The sequence below is a fragment of the Thermobia domestica genome, chromosome 3 (assembly GCF_964235325.1).
Source record: "Thermobia domestica chromosome 3, izTheDome1.hap1.1, whole genome shotgun sequence".
In the NCBI taxonomy this organism is placed as follows: Eukaryota; Metazoa; Arthropoda; class Insecta; order Zygentoma; family Lepismatidae; genus Thermobia; species Thermobia domestica.
Genome location: NC_137456.1, coordinates 146,491,106 through 146,503,037, shown reverse-complemented (window position 1 = coordinate 146,503,037; position 11,932 = coordinate 146,491,106). Strand labels below are relative to the sequence as shown.

The 11,932-nt window shown below is 33.1% G+C and overlaps 1 protein-coding gene across 2 annotated transcripts in view; it reads left to right on the top strand.

Annotated features, from left to right (window-relative positions):
- Positions 1 to 4,631: 4,631 nt before the first annotated feature.
- Positions 4,632 to 11,932, top strand: part of LOC145680796 (macrophage mannose receptor 1-like) — a 46,496-nt gene continuing 39,195 nt past the window's right edge. For both annotated transcript variants that reach the window (XM_081751837.1, XM_081751836.1), the window contains exon 1: positions 4,632 to 4,777. The gene's annotated coding sequence lies outside the window, so the exon portion shown is untranslated. The remainder of the gene's footprint in view (positions 4,778 to 11,932) is intronic.

Genomic DNA, 11,932 nt, shown 5'->3' with positions numbered 1-11,932 from the left:
TTTTAGTGCTTGGTACAAAATTGAATAGATCACACAAATTTACTAAATGAGGAAACGTCATCTCAATATGTGACTTCGTTTACGAGATTGACGTTTGACGTCGATGGTCATTATTTTTGAAACTTGTAGTAGTTGATGACCAATTACTAAATGTGGAAACACCACCTCAATTTGTGACTTCGTTTCCGAAGGTTTTAAGTATTTTGACCTTTGACCTCAATGATCATTATTTTGGAACTTGTAGTAATTGATGACCTCTTACTAGATTTGGAAACAGCACCTAAATATGACTCCGTTTTCGAGATTGACCTTTGACCTTGATGGTCAACACTTTTGGAACTTGTAGTCGTTGATGACCTATTACTAAATGTGAAAATATCTCTCAATATGCGGATCCGTTTTCGAGTTATTAGGTTTTAAGTATTATGACCTTTGACCTCGATGGTCAGTATTTTTGGAACTTGTAGTAGTTGATGACCTATTACTAAATGTGGAAACACCACCTCAATATGTGGCTCCGTTTTCGAGTTATTGGGTTTTAAGTATTCTGACCTTTGACCTTGATGGTCATTATTTTTGCAACTTGTAGTAGTTGATGACCAATTACGAAATGTGGAAACACTACCTCAATATGCGGACCCGTTTTCGAGTTATTAGGTTTAAGTATTTTGACCTTTGACCTCGATGGTCATTATTTTGGAACTTGTAGTAGTTGGTGACCAATTACTAAATGTGGAAACACCACCTCAATATGTGGCTCCGTTTCCGAGTTATTAGGTTTTAAGTATTTTGGCCTTTGGCCTCGATGGTCAACACTTTTGGGACATGTGGTCTTTGACGACCAATTACTAAATGTTGAAACACCACCCCAATATGTGACTCCGTTTTCGAGTTATTAGGTTTTAAGTATTTTGACCTTTGACCTCGATGGTCAGTACTTTTTTAACATGACCAATTGATGACCAATTGCTAAATGTGGAAACACCACCTCAATATGTGGCTCCGTTTACAAGTTATTAGGTTTTAATTATTTTGACCTTTGACCTCGATGGTCAGTACTTTTTTAACATGTACTAGTTGATGACCAATTACTTAATGTGGAAATAGCACCTCGATATGTTGTTTCGTTTTTGAGTTTGACCTTTGTTCACGATGGTCAGTAGTTTGGGGACATGCTTGTGTCATTTCTGCTATGTTAAATTAAGGGTTGGGAACGAAAGCAGTGCTACGTTAAAATAGGGGTGGAGAATGTGTTCATAAATGTCTGCTTTGTTAAAATGTTCAAATAGGGGTTGAAAAAGTAATCACAAAAAGAACGAATACACTCCTAAAAGTGCTCATAAAAGGAAACGAATACATCCCTGCTATGTTACGTAGTCTTATGTATTATCTGTTCTGCTATGTAATTTCAATTAAGGGTAAAATAAATGGTTATCAAAGAGAATGAATGAATACACCCTCTAAAATGACTATCTGTAGAACGTGGGTGTTCGATTGCAATCTTTGCTCATTGTCTGATATTTCTGTTATGTTAAAATAAGGGTGGAATGAGTACACCCCTGCTATGTTACATAGTCTTATAAGGGTTGAAAAATAAGCCATAGTCTTTTATTAGCTCTGCTATGTTACGTATTCTTATGTCGTTTCTGTTATGTTAAAATAGGGGTTGAAAAAGTGCTCATAAAAGAGAACGAGTACACTCCCTAAAAAGTGCTCATAAAAGAGAACGAGTACACCCCTGCTATGTTACGTAGTATTATGCTCTTATATGTGTTCGTAATCTTATGTGTTATCTGCTATTTTAAAATAGAGGTTGAAAAAAGTGCTCATAAAAGGGAACGAGTTCACCCCTGCTATGTTACGTAGTCTTATTTATTATCTGCTATGTTACAATAGGGGTTGAAAAAGTGATCATAAAAGGGAATGAATATTATATATTCTCTGCTATGTTAAAATAGGCGTTGGAAATAAGCCATACTCTTGTATTAGCTCTGTTATGTTACATAGTCTTATGCTCTTCTATGTGTTCGTAATCTTATGTGTTATCTGCAATGTTCAAATAGGGATTGAAAAATATGCTCATAAAAGGGAACGAATTCACCCCTTAAAATGTGCTCATAAAAGAGAACGAGTACACCCCCTAAAAAGTGCTCATAAGAGGGAACAAATACACCCCTAAAATGGAGGTCGTAAAAGACCGTGGGTTCACAGTTCAAGGTGCTCGATTTCCCAGGGGCTCTTGAGTTGGCCTAGTATGGTCTAATATGTTCTCATATGAGCCATATCGATCCATTTTCTACTACTCGTGTGTATCATACAAACAAGAAGTACTGTGAGTACAAGTATCCAAAGACTCTCTATTGTCATTTCGTCAGCCAACGTTTCGCAGTTCTTCTGCACGAAAACACTCTTTATGATTTGTGCTTTTAACAGTTGGGGGCAACTTCACGCTGCTGTGCTAGTTACTGCCAGGCGTAATTAATCTTGGAGCAGACGATAGTTGCGTTGGCTATTTTACAGATTTTGTACCTCAAGAATTTATGTAGCCCGCTGTGCACCACGTAAGTGAGTTTTGTTTATATGATTTGTTACTTTGTCAATTATCACTTAAACTTGAAGTGGTAACAGATCACTTCCACTACTGGTTTTAATAAAAAGATTACAGTGATGAAGCAATATAGTCTTAGGACGCTGAATTGACTGCAGGAAACCAATAGTTAGTTAATATTTTCGCTCTATAACAATCAACCGTTAAACTGGAAGCGGTAGATTTCAACCATTTAGGGTTTCAGTTGCATGTTACGTGAGAAGATAATTAATATTCTTAGAACTCGAATTTGATTCCATAAAACCACATATCCGTATCACTTAGCGTTACTGCTCTATGCAGATTAATATTAAAAATAAAAGTGTCAGTTGATTTCTATAATTTGCGGTTTTCTTAGATACTTGAAGATGTACATTCATGTCCAAAATTATTGTCGCATGTCTATAAAAACTTTATTGTAGGAATATAATTTCATAACGAATTCTCCCGGTATTACTTATAATGTTTGTATCTGTATAAGCGGCAAAGACATGTATGTGGCAAATTTCATGTCCAAAGAACAGCAAATAAGAACAATAATACGAAAATAAAACTTCTTGTCCATTAAGCAACATTTTGTTTTAATCATTCTAATTTTCGTATTGATATTTTTTTTCCTATAAAATTTACCATGAATAAAAATTTTCCCGATTACACACATAGTATCAGTATTAAAAGTACCCTGCAAAATCATTATCAAATTATATTCTTACAAGAAGACAGTTATAGATAAGCGACAATCATTTTGGACATAAGTGTACATGCAATGAAGTTGCACATGTATTGTTCAGAAGTTTAATCGATTTCAGGAGACCATTGCTCTATACCTATAATGTTTTTCACTCTATAGCTATTAAAGTTAAATCAGAATGTGGTAGATTTTCAGTCTCTTTTGGTTTTAACAAATAGATCAGAGTGGAATTTGATTACATCCTTGGAACACCTAAGTGATATCAGAAAATTGCTTCTTGCTATCTATTACAGTTTTTGTTTTAATTTGTCAACGTTAAAACCTTAAGTAGTTGATTTCTGCTACGGCCAGTTTGGATAGAGCGATAATAGGGAAGATGGTACCTATTCTTAAAACATTAATTCGATTCGAAAAATCCCGGGTTCGATTCTCGGTGGATGTAATCGGTCGAAAACGTAAAAAGGATTTTCAGGCCAGCCATCCAGAATGAGGTTTTTCTGGGTTTTTCTCATTCACACCAGGCAAATGCCAGGGTGGTACCTAACTTATAAGTCCCAGGCCGCTTCCTTCCTTCCCCAATTCTTTCTTCCTTCCCTTTCCAGGATAGTATTCTCGACGAAGGTCGTCTTCCCTCATAGGTGATAGGATAAATGGCCGTAGATGACGAGAGCTCAGAAATATAAATCCAAATTCTAAAACGATAGGGAAAAAATGTTTCTCACTATATATTACCGTTTTAATTTTTTATAACAACAACGTTAAAGCCGTAAGTGATTGATTTCTACCACTCCCCGTTTCAATAGACTTTTAAGAGAGTAACTGGTGCATATTTCTAGAACGCCAAGTTGTTTTCATACATCCACTTTTTGTTAATAAATTTTGTCCTATATAGATCATTACTGAAACAAAAAAAAATCATTGGGGTTTTCTATCATTCCCAGTTTGAATACAGATAAAAATGGAAATAATATATAGTATTGAGACGTTTAATCTATTGCAGAAAACCACTTTTCTTCTCCAGTGGTCCCCTAAGTACGGTTCTTTTTAGTTCTGGTTCACATGATATTATTAATTGCCTATTACGCGTTCAGAATATTACATTGTTTACATTCAAACGATCTTTGATCGAAATTTTAAAAAAGAAAAGATATTCAAAGTCTTTGGTCTTTTTGTGCACAATATACAAACTAAACGGTCGTTGGTCTTATTTCTCAAAGAAAATCTGACGACAGTATCAGTCACACACTATCTTCCATAAGATAGACTTTGTCTACCTAAAGACAACATCATTAGATTCACATTAAAAGTCAACCTTAAACATTAGGTAATTTTGCGAACAAAATATTTTAATTTATCATATTTAACGATTTTGTTACACTTATGCAAACGACAAAAGAGCGATAGTGGGTAAGGTGATAAAGAGTGTCTAGTCGGCAAGTAAGTCTAGTTGGCATTGTGTAGTATGTGGTGCATTAGTTGATGACAGAGAACATTTTAACGTAAGTACCTTTTGGAGAAATTTTTAATGTAATATCAGTGGTAGACAATTTTGTTCTTTATTCTGTATGAAATTATATTTTACAAAATTTTGGTTGTGGAACCAGATCTGTGATCATTTATGTGAAAGCAACTACAATGACCGCTTCACGATTGATTGTTTTGTATACACGAACATTTTAGTTGTAAGACTCCATAGGACAGAACCCACGGTTTGAAATAGGATCTCAACCATTATATTAGTGTAATGTACAGTTGAATGTGTCATGACTTAGCAATGTGCTAAGGAAGCAGGGTAGCTGCATTTATTTATACCATACATCATAAAGCTGCATTTATATTTATCAAACTTTCATAAGAGAAGCAAAGATCACACGATATTTCTTGCTCTCCGTACCCACTCACAATTCTGAATTATACTACAAATCCTTCACAGTAAGTACTGCAGGCCTCAGGAACAGTTTACATCAATTAATACACAATGTTTCAACAGTTGCCAAATTTTAAAAAGTCTGTAAATTCCCTTCTCTTAAGCAAAAGAGCACATGAGTTATCTTCGTCTTAGTAGATCATTAATTACCTGTTTATGAACACACACTCAATTAATAATCAATGCTAATTTGTAAAGCTTATATATATATATATATATATATATATATATATATATATATATATATATATATATATATGTGTGTGTGTGTGTGTGTGTGTGTGTGTGTGTGTGTGTACTATGGTTATATACAATATTTAATTTGTTTTTCATTGTTCTTTTATTCCATATTCTATTCCTACATATACATCTTTTTTGTTTTGTTTCCTCTGTGGCAATTATTTTGATTGTTTGTTTTGAAGTATTTAACTATTTTTTTGTTTAACTAGCATATTCCTTTTTATCTAGTTGATACATTTTTATTTTCTTATTGTTAATATTTTCTACGTATAAGTGCTTTTTTAAAAACAAATACGTGATTAAATTCTCGGAGAAAACTAAGTCATAAACAAACACATTTTCACTAATTATATAATAAACAAATTTAGATTTACTACTAAATAAAATGCAGCATTTAGTTTCTCTATTAGAATATTCAAATCATAAATTTAAATATTCTGAAGAACAATAAATACCATCAGACATGCAAAAGCTAATAACAAACACAACATTAGGTAAGAAGACACATAAGGATGAAACCCTGACCACTACTCCAAGTTTAGCAAGCTGAGGTCCTTAATGTCTTGAGCCTAACCTAGCCTACCTCTGTAACTAACCTTTTGTATTTGTTATTGTTTCATATTAAGATATTAGGTTCTCATATTTAAAGTTAGGAAGGTTTGACTAGTGTTGTGAAGGCATAGAGAAAACCGGAAATTTCGGTTTAAAAAAGTTTTTTTTAAGTTTTTTCCCGAGCTTGAAAGACAAGGAAAATTTTGAAAAAATAGAAATTTCCGAATATTTTACTACACTATGCTTTTGTAATGGAAACAATTTAAAGAACGTAAAGTTTTGAAAAATTGAAATTTTCAAATATTTTATATATTATGCTTTTAACATGAAAACCATTTTATATTTACTAGTTTACAATTAAGATAATATATATTGTCCTTATATTGTTTGTATTAGAATAGGGAAACTGTATTGCAACAAATATATTGCACCACTCATCCAAACTCTTTAAAGTTAGCACCGTGACAAAATTGACTTATGGCTACAAAACAAATTAAATATAATCGTAGATAGATTAATTTAATATTGACGCACTTAAAACATTTTAAGTAATCTTACGGAGTTTCCGCTTGATGCCAGGGAAGTGTCAAAATAACGGGGCCAGAATCATTTTAGTTAATATGTTAGAATCAAATATATATTTTATAGAGTATGCTGTATAAAATTACCGTAATTTTGAACTCATTAAAAAAATCTTCTGTTCGAAATATTAGGAAAAACCGGAAAATATAATTTAAAAACTCTTTTTGGCCTGATACTAATCTTACTTGCTGTAACCTGTCTGCAGCATATATCCAATATGTCTCACTAACAGTAAAAATACTTAAAGCAACAGGTTCTAATTTTATTATTTAGTTTTCTGATTTCTAGTAAAATTCCTCTTTAGTATTGTATATTTTTTGAACAACTCAAAAAGAGATATAACCGGCCTATTTACACATACACATATGCACTACACAAGTGTATCTATTTGATCATCGAGAAATATACTAAAAGGTTGAATATGTGAAACTTCTGTTCGTTATTATTACTAACTTGCAGAGAACCCGTTCTTCGCACGGGGAGAATATATTTCTTTTTCTACATAAAGAGCCCCGAAACTGTCACCAATTAACTTACGGACCCCAAAAGCTACGAAATCTGACACTTAAAAAATGGTAATTTATCGGTGATTTTCAATTAGATTTATATGTCACCTATCCTCGTTATAAGTACTAATGGGAACTGAATTTGGATTTGAACGGCTTCGGAAGTCTCACATTTTATCTCAGTAACCATGTTAACTGTGGATTCGACACTAATATCTGCAATTTTTGATCATTTCTAAATGTCTCCCCTTCCTCTTTCCTTAAATTGCGGGGATGAATTTTGATTTAAACGATATCTAAGTGTCACTGTTGATCTCAGCGATCCCGAAAACCATGGATTAGACACTAATTTAGGTTATTTTTATATATCTTTCCCTCCCCTTCCCTCAAGTTTCATCCTCAAAGGGAAATGATAAAAATAATCCCTGTCCCGAACCTCATCTATGTTGAAAATGTTATAGATTTAAGTATGATTAGCGCTTAATGCTCAGGATTTTTCAAACGTGCGGTAATAATTTCCTTGTTGAAAAATACCTTGACTATGTTATCTATGATTGATGCCTATATTGTTAAAGGCAAGCTACGACTTTTCGGCAGATTTATCCAAATTCATTAGTAGATAACATTAAACATATTTCTTTTTCAACTTTTCTAAACTACGTACTGTACTTGGACATATCCCTGGTATCGCTTGTACATACCACACGTTATCACCAGTATTTTTTGATAAATGTCTTGGATACTATCACAAATGTGTTTTTGAAAACAGACATGATAATCACACTTCAGCAAAATACATACGTTAGTACAACTTCAATAATACGTGATATTGTTTCTGAATATGGTCTTTAGTGCTTTCTGATAATTCGATTATTTTCAGAATAGCCTACTTTGTTGTAGAAAAAGAAATCAAAGGTTAACTTCAAAGAATACAAAGCATTTTTTAACTATCTATACTTGTATGAGAATCTGCTCCATAATGTATAATGTAATTTTGTATTTGAGTGATCAGACTATAACGCCTCAAAATAATTAACGAAATGTTGTTATTTCTTGAGTCGTTAATATGTTATTTTGGTGAAGTTGTGCGTCGCTTTTAACATCGAGGCTATGTTAGGTGTGACTAGGTGCATAAGATGGAACTTGAACCATCGTAATGTGCTAATGATCTTTCACCTGGAATCGATCGAGGCACACCACGCATTAAATATGCGCGTTTGCCACTTGACCAGTGAAGATAACTTGAGATGTTACCAAATGAAATAAAATGAAATCATTACGTTTTACTTCCCACGGTTATGCTGGCTAGGCTAAAGGAGATTGGTGATGATGAGAAATTAATGAAATAGTTGATTGAAGAAAATGGAAGGAAACGGGAGAGTCCCTAGAAAACTCGCGTATAAGGTGTTTGCTAACCACAAAGATCACTTGGCGCAAGTTGGGATCGAATCGAGGACCTCATGCACCAGAGGTGAATGCTCCGCCTCTGAGTCACCGCGGCCCGTTGAGACGTCAACATTACATAAATTTCCAAGTAATATAGTGTGAAATAAAAGAAAAGTGTTAATCCTTGATCTACAACTGAAGCTAATATGTAATTATCCAATACAAATTTGTAATATTCAAATATCAGAAGCTTTCGAAAAGTGAGAACAAGACTTACAATTTTGGGATTATTTTTGGAATGTTTGATTTATATTTATTGTCCCGTTTTAAAACTAAGGTTTAATAAGACTCGACAAAACACTTAGTAAGATTGGGACTAGGTACACACATATGGAAGCAAAGGCAGGTTTTTCACTGAAATGTGAAGAACATTATACTCTATAACTCGTAACAAGACAACTACTACTGATTCATTCTCACTTAAAACATGTAACATACATTATTAAATTTATCACTACATGTTTTAGTTTAATCAAAAGGATATTACTAAATTACTATCATCGCATTTTTAATAATGTGTTTCATGTTCATAACTAGAGTTTTAGCAATAACTCTTCTAAACTTGAGCAGAACATATATTTCACTTCTTTTACATTTTCTTATGATAGAATGTTTAAGTCACATTCCCAAGAAAAAATTCAAATTGACATACACATATAACTGAGGAAGCTTATAAGAATATAATAATTCTTATAAGGAAGCAATAAAGAAATATTTAGGTGACGTTGTTCTTTGAATAAATTTTAAAGAAGATTCAATTTACTATTTTTTTTTTTACCAGATTGACTTGTATGATAACAGCCAGATGATTTAGAAGACATTACAAGATAAAATGTTTATGGATAGTATAGTTATGTACTTACAACGGGTATTCAATTACAATTAAAAATGGATCTGAACATTTATTATAACAAGTTGAAACTTTCAGGACTTATTCTTCACGATGTAAAACATGAAAAAATCTCGATGGTTTCACATAGGGAAAGAGAAGTCATTCATGTTGGAAGACCGTAATCCAAGACCGGCCCTAGACAATTTGTCGCCAAGTGCAATGGCATCATTTGCAGCGCTCCCTTTCTTCTGGAAGAACAAATTTTAAAAATTATGATTTTAACTATGCTATCTGATCACGAACAACGAAAGGGAGGGAAGTGCACTCGCACTCAGAAAAATTATACTACACAGGATATATATATATATATATATATATATATATATATATATATATATATATATCTTTGTGGACAACCATATTTGACAGCATTAGTACAATTCAACGTTTATACACCCACTGATTGTTATGAACTTCTATCCTTGCTATTACCAGCTTCAATATGTAGCAGTATCCTTCTTATTACGCGCAGTTCAGCGTCTACTTCACAAAATTTACACTTGGTGGCGCTGATAGCTAATTCAATCAAAGAATCAGCTCAAATAAGCGTTATCTGTCATTTCTATTTTTACGTTAAGACGTAACAGAACCCAGCATTGTCCTAGTCTTTTACGATTCATCAGTTTTCATCTGAAGTGACAATCCGTTGCAGAAACTACTTCATACGCTTAGAGATAGAGATGCAAAAAAGCCGGCTTTTTTGAATCGATGGTTTTTTTCACATAAAAAGCCAGCTTTTTTGGGGAAAAAACGAGAATTTTGGAAATTTTGGCTTTTTTCATTATCATGATTTTTCTTTCTAAATAGCTTTCTTATAGTATATTCTATAGTTAGATAAGAATTCCATGATCTAAATGACATATTTCGCTCTAAAATTCACCATCAAGACGGATGGAGCACGTGTTTTGCGAATTAAAGCTAACATGAAGAATGTAATATTTGAGGGCAATTTTAGAGGTTATTTAACTTTATTTTAACTTTTGAGTTATCGACATTTTTTGGTTCTCGGGATTATTTCAGTTTGTCATCCGTGTTTCATTTCTAAGAGCTTAGTAGTCTAGCTTCTAGTGGAAAAGTTAAACTTACGTTTTCCTATATATCCGTCAAAGCGTACGTTTTTCAATATATCCGTCAAACCGTACTTCCACATTTCTGTTATACTGTAGCTGTGCAACGATTTAACAATAATTTTCCGGATACAACTTTGAATACTAATTTATACAAATAATCAGTAGTGGATTTAGAAAAGTAATTTGGGAGGGGTTTCTCTAATTGTTTCGTTTTCTAAAATGTCCTAATTTCATTTGGGAGGAGCTTGAAGTTTATGAGTACAGGCGTAACTAATATTTCGTTTCGTTTATATATTTATCAATAATCCTCCGGATACAATCTTGAAGATCATTTTATACTGAGAATCAGTGGCGGATTTAGAAAAGTATTTTGGGAGTTTTTTTCTTACTAATGTTAGTTTTTCTAAACATTCGTAATTTCTATTTGACGGGAGCTTAAAGTTTATGAGTAAAGGCATGACTAATAGATATTTCGTTTATTTTAGACATTCCGTAATTTTGGGGAACAGGCTTCAGTCCGAAAGACCGCCCCCCTAACCTTCGCAAAACCGTCACTGCTGGTAATTAGTAATAATAACGATTTAAAAACAATATGGAAGGAAGTCGGCCAACTCACAGTACACGCACTATTTCTACTTCGCAGATGGAATGAAGAAAAGCTTTGTCAGAATGGTCGAATGCTGAGTTGAATCCCGGACTTCCCGATAGAAGCGCAAAAGCTCCACTCAGTCATGTTTGTTGTGCAGTTGTATTTATCTTTACTTAAATATATTCCGTACTCCGTTTTTTTTTGGTGGTGGTGGTGGGGTAGGGAGAGTTCCATAATGATATGAAGGGTATGGGGCAAGAACATGGTAACTAACAAATTTTCAATTGCTGAGTTATGCAGCACCAGATACACAGCAACGCATTCCGCTTCGTTTAATCTTTCATGTATAGTCTTATGTGAAAAATCAGATTTCCACCTTTCAAAATGGATTGTGCAGCAGAAAATCTCTAATTTCTTAAAATAGTGAAATTGAGGGTTACCATGTTCTTGTTTAAGAAACCTTGACGACTGAGTAAATCGTGATGGTGGTTATAAAAGTCTGTAGAATTTCAAGAATATACAAAACCAAAAGCTCTAGATGTGCAGCCTTTAAGTGTATCATATAAGTCTAAGTATTTTTCTTATGTTTTATTTTAATTTTATTTTGTTCAAAAAGAGGGTATGGAATATTTTGAAAAATACTACATAGAATTTTGCTAGTTATTTCTGTATTTTTTAAAAGAAGTATTTACTTTTAGGGTTGGCTGGTTTACACCAGCTGTTTTTTTTTAATAAACAACTGGTTTAAATCAAAAAAATAAAAAGAACAAAAAATGCGAATCGTGTGAACTTCATGGTGACGTTTCCCCACATTAAACCATCTGCATTAGTTTTATTTCCATTTCACCTT